The sequence below is a fragment of the Schistocerca piceifrons genome, chromosome 7 (assembly GCF_021461385.2).
Source record: "Schistocerca piceifrons isolate TAMUIC-IGC-003096 chromosome 7, iqSchPice1.1, whole genome shotgun sequence".
NCBI classification, from domain to species: Eukaryota; Metazoa; Arthropoda; class Insecta; order Orthoptera; family Acrididae; genus Schistocerca; species Schistocerca piceifrons.
Genome location: NC_060144.1, coordinates 585246044 through 585251779, shown reverse-complemented (window position 1 = coordinate 585251779; position 5736 = coordinate 585246044). Strand labels below are relative to the sequence as shown.

Here is a 5736-nt window from a genome sequence, read left to right as displayed (position 1 = left end):
TGATGAATCTACTTGGGTGTGACACTTTCCGCTGTCAAGAATTCAATGACTGCACGTCGCTTAAATCGCATTGACCGACCGTCAGCGCAGGGTTCCATACTTCACACTGTAAAAACACAACCGTTCAATGTAAGGCTTCCCATCAACTGGAGCTGTAGAGAAGAGGCTACGGAACAAGCCAGTACCTGCCGCATACCAACGCTGCCAACTGTTGCAGAGTTACGAAGGTGGAGGCATCACCTTTCAGTGAACCCTCGTAATATCAATGCAAGATCGTGAAGAACGCAATAGTTTCACGGACAAGGTTTCGGATCACTACAACAGTGGAGGACAGGCCGATGGCCTTCAAACGGACATTTTATATCATCGATAATATGGATGGAAAAAAGAAAATGATGATAGCGAGGTAGTGTTTAAGTACACTATTATTTCTTCAACGCACAAAAGCTTAGTTGAACGTAAGGCAGAGTCTGAGTAACGCAACTGAGAGATCGTTTTGATCCGATATTAATATGAAGCACAAGTTCACAGTTGCAGGTCAGGGTCCTCAGAAGCACTGCCAGTCCAGTGGCACCGAATCCCGCGAAGGCAAGGCCAGCGCCGGTATGACGTCACGCTGCGACCCCCGCGACTGCGTTAGGGTAGAGCTGCGGCTAACGGCCCGCTTCCCGGCCGGCACGAATCCCGGAGCGTGGGGCTGTGCTGCTCAGCAGCGATCGAGCCGCGACCTAGTGAACCGCAGACAAAACGATGTCGCACATTGCTCGGCGAACAAGTGACGTGCGCATGCGTCATAGTCCCTGCGAATGCAGCGCTGTTGGAAATGCTCGCAGTGCTTATGGATGAAATATGTGGTGCTGCGTGATGGAGATTAGCGTGTCAAACACAAACATTATGGGAGACTGGAAGGCGTCAGTGGGAGAAGGAAAGGTATCTTGGGGCCTGGAGAAAGAAGTGAACGGGAAGATAGATTGGTAGAACTCTGTACAGAACATCAACTATAAAGAAGTAACACTTGGTTTCAACACCCTCCACGGTGAAGGAATACACGGAAACCCACTGGAGATAAAAAGAGATATCAGAACGTTAAAATGTCTCTAAGCACTATGGGACGTAACTACTGAGGCCATCAGTCCCCTAGACTTAGAACTACTTAAACCTAACTAACCTAAGGACATAACACACATCCATGCCCGAGGCAGGCAGGCAGCCGCGTGGTTCCGGACTGAAGCGCCTAGAACCGCTCGGCCACCGCGACCGGCAGATATCAGAACGGCTTTATTCTAGTTAGTGATAGGAGAATGTGATCTGCAATTCAAAAAGCTTAAGAAAAGAGCTTGAGAGAAACGGGATCTGAATAGACTATGGAATTATATGTTTAGGTCGACATACAAGGAACAAAGAAACATGGCTACAGTTACGAAGAAGAAAGATCGGAATTCTTGAAAAGCACTATCTTACGAGCGGCATGAACCAGTTGGGAGATAGAATATATTACCGAAAGCATAACAACAAAACTAAGCCGGCCGCTGTGGCCGAGCGGTTCTAGCTGCTTCAGTCCGGAACCGCGCGACCGCTACGGTCGCAGGTTCGAATCCTGCCTCGGGCATGGATGTGTGTGATGTCCTCAGGTTAGTTAGGTTTAAGTAGTTCTAAGTCCTAGGGGACTGATGACCTCAGATGTTACGTCCCATAGTGCTTGAGCCATTTGAACAACACTAAATTTATACATATGAAGAAGGTATCTGTTCTGTCCGAAAGAACAGATGCCATCTTCATATCACTGGCCATTTCACATCTTCTTCTGTGCGGATGCACAAACAGTGCCCGAACTCTTACGGGAATCGGTAAAAAGCCGCGAGTAATGCGTATAATGGGCAGGGGCACTATGAATATAGTGCGGGACAATAAGTTGGGAATGTGGGTCTCACGGGAGGCGTGCCAGAGATAAGTCCCTACAGTCGCACTATCCTCTGTGTCCTCGGTGGCTCAGATGGATAGAGCGTCTGCTATGTAAGCAGGAGATCCCGGGTTCGACTCCCGGTTGGGGCACACATTTTCAACTGTCCCCGTTGACTTATATCAACGCCTGTATGCAGCTAGGAGTATTCATTTCATTGTAAAACTAAACTTAACACGTAACCTGATCCAAGACGACAGTGAGGAAGGACAAAAGCAATTAAGAGCAATGAGGAATTAAATCAATCGAGAGTTGAGCAAGGCTAAACAACAATTCTTGGAGGACCAATGTAAACAGGTGAATGAAATGCTCAATATAGGAAAGCTGGAACATGGCTTTAAATCAGTTAAACAGTTCTATGGCAACAGACAAATAAAGTGCAGAATAGTATTAGATGAGCAGAAAGGAATAGTAGAAAGGTGGAAACAATACCTTGAAAAACTTTGTACAGGAAATAGTGAAGATCTGGAACTGAAGAACGCCAAGAAAATAGATCCGGAAGAAGAGATGAGTTCGACCTTGCAGTCAGGCAGCTAAAACCACGCAAAGCTACTGGAGTTGATGATAGACCAGCAGAACTCATAAAGGCGGCTGGAGAACAGCTACATGAAGAACTGTTCCATCTCACAAGTTAATACGAAACCAGGAAGCTTTCAATAGAATTTAAAAATGTAAGACAGAGCCAACACCAAAAGAAGAATCTGCAAATAGATGCGAACAGTATAGGTTCCTCAGGTTGGTAATCCACGCCTCGAACAACTTGAACTGTCGAGAAGCAATATTCGACTTACGATTAATTCTTGAGAAAAGGCTAACAAAAAGTCAAGACACTTGGAAGAAGTAATTGACGGGGTAGACAGGCGACAACTTCTTAAGATGCTGAGAGGGATTGGCATGAAGTAGAATGACACAGGAGTTATGCACAGGCTGTATAGAGTGGAGGTGGTTCTGATGAGGTGCGGAGAATATAAAGAAGAAGCTACTAGTAAGCAGTGTGTACGATTGGGCTTCTCTCTCTCTCTCTCTCTCTCTCTCTCTCTCTCTCTCTCTCAACTGTTTTTTTCATTGGCTACATTCAGTGGACAACAGAAGAAGCTAGAGAGAAGGAACTAAATTCATGTTTATAAAACAGACATGCTGAGATTAGGTGATGATATCGCAGAGTTATGTGAAGATGCAGAACAATTAGATGCGATACTGGCCCGGGTGGAAACCACACTCAGCTCTTCCTATAACATGAAAATTTGTAAAGATAAAATAAAAAATTTAGTGGTGAACAGACAAAACACCGTTACCCACTGCTCTATTAAAAATTAGTGACTGGCGACAGTTAAATACTTTGCCCACCTAGGGAATAAAATTTCATCACACAGAAAGTCAGAAAAGCATTCTGCTTACCGAATCCACCAATTAAAAGCTGCTTTTAACAAGAGAAGAATCTTTTCATATCCAGCAGCATAGACAAAAATCTCAAGAAAAACCTCATAAAGACGTTAGTTTGGAGTGTGCTGCTTTACGGAAGTGGAACATCGAAATTCGAAGAAGCAGAAAAATATAAAATGGCAATCTTCGAGATGCGGTTTTACCACAGAATGCTCAAGGTTTCGTGGGTGGCCAAGATATCAAACGAAGGTGTGTTCCGCACAGTGGAGGAAGAGAAGCAGAGAAGCCTTGCCTCTTAAAGGTAAGCGAACGCAGAAGGGACACACGTGTCGGCTATCTGCTGAGACAAGGTGGTATTATTACAATTATTATCGAAAGGGCATTAGAAGGGGAAGAGATAAGAGGCAGACCGAGACAGACCATGGAGGATACCGGCTGCACCACCTATACTGCAGTCAAGAGAAAGGCCGAAGACAGAAATGCATTGCGGACTGCTGGTAACCAACTTGATTTCTGAAGACCAAAGAAGAAGAAGAAGAAGAAGAAGAATTGCAATACTTGGCGCATGACATTTCGCGGAGGAGCGCCTGCAGCGCAGCAGCAGACTACCCGGTGATCGAGGGCGTTGTGCCGGAAGCAGAAGTAGCAGGCGAGCGGCCGGATATAGGAGGATAGTTAAACACACTAACCGTCCTCGTTTGCGTTCGTCCCGCCCTGTGGCATGGTTCGTAAGTGGATTCGCTACCTCCATTTTATTCTGTGGTCGGCTGTGTGTGGATGAAGATTTACAGCCGACATGTTACTGTGTAGAGTATCGGCCCGCCGTTGTCGTGGTCGTCCCTTGGATCTCTTTCCGATGACTTCCACTGTGTAGGCTGCCTTTGGAAAACGTAAATTTGTGGTAAGGTCTTACAGGACCAAACTGCTGAGGTCACCGGTCCCTAAGCTTACCCACTACTTAACCTTACATAAACTAACTTACCCTAGGGACGACACACACACACACACACACACACACGCACGAGGGAGGACTCGAACCTTCGACGAGGGGAGACGCGCGGAGCTTGACAGCCTTAGACCGCGCGGCTACCCCGCGTGGCCTAGTCTGCCAGTACCATAGTATCGTCCTCTGTGCGCACCTCGTGTCCAGATCATCGTAGACAGCTTTCTCGCATATTTTTTTCTAAATCGGTGGAACGACAAAGATTTCCTGGTAGTATCGGTGGAAACGCGATCCAGTCCATTTAAGCGTCTTAGTCTCTATAAGCCACAGTCGTCGTTGGGCCTTATTTGTAATTGGACAACATTCAGTGTCGTAGAGAGCGATGGGGTGGATGGCAGTCAAGAAGATTTTTGAATTCATATGATACTTCATCGGACGACCTCAGGCGAGTTCCGTTGTCATTCGTCAGTTCATACAAGAAGGTAGCCTTTATCCTGTCTTCAACCACGTCTGTAAGTTGGCCATAGCTTCTCCATCAACGTTGATAGTCTCAAGTTCTCTAGGATCTGATGTCATGTGACCAATTTTCATTTGTTGAAGTCGGTCGTTCCACTCTTGTGTTTGGCGCTGGAGATGAAGCTTGTTCTCTGTAGGAAACATGACGTCATCAGCACAGACAAGTGTCCCTGGCAGTGGCATGTGCAGGTCTGATGTGAGAGTGGCCGTCACAAGAATGAACAACAGGGTTGATGGGGCCGAGCCACGGTGGGTCCCTGTTCTGATACAGAAGTCATCGGACGCTACTACAGCCGCTTCGACGTCGCTCCTCAGTTCAACGTACAGAAGCCATACCCAGTTAACAGCGTGCTATGGAATGCCACGTTCTCCAAACGCTAACCAGACTAGGTGATGCGGTAGCTGATCGAAATCCTTCTAGAGCTGCGAACTGCGTCACGCTTGTGGCGCGCTAGTGCGCGGCCACGCGCATTCTGCAACGCAGGCGGCCGGCTGGCTCGCGCATGGCGCGCTGCAGCCTCACCACGTTCGGTCTAGTTTCCTTTACCTGCTCAGCCTCGGCCCCTTCGTAGTACTCATACTCAACTGATGAGTTGATTTTACAACCGTAAGGTGGGTCGCATTCCACTCCTGACACCACTTGTTCGTCAGGATAGAGGTCAGGAGCGGAGGGCATTGTAAAATGAAAATTAATTGAAGTGGAATGGACCCAGTTTATTCTTGTAATGATGGTACAGTGGTGCCTACGTAGGGCCGAGCAGCCCCAAGAGGGGTTGCCGTCTGCTCATCAGAGAGGCAGAGGCTAGAGGAGCGACTACTCGGGGCCGAGGTCTGAAGCTAAGAGAGCGCGGAGCTGTTTCCGAGCCGCCCTCGCCGCTCCCGGCCGCGTCCCCACGTGATCACACGATTAGTCTCTGATTGGAGGATCGATTCC

The 5736-nt window shown here is 47.6% G+C and overlaps 1 non-coding gene across 1 annotated transcript; it reads left to right on the top strand.

Moving 5' to 3' along the window:
- The first annotated feature begins 1978 nt into the window (after positions 1 to 1978).
- Positions 1979 to 2052, top strand: Trnat-ugu. The gene has a single exon. It is a non-coding gene; the product is annotated as a tRNA-Thr (tRNA).
- Positions 2053 to 5736: the final 3684 nt, after the last annotated feature.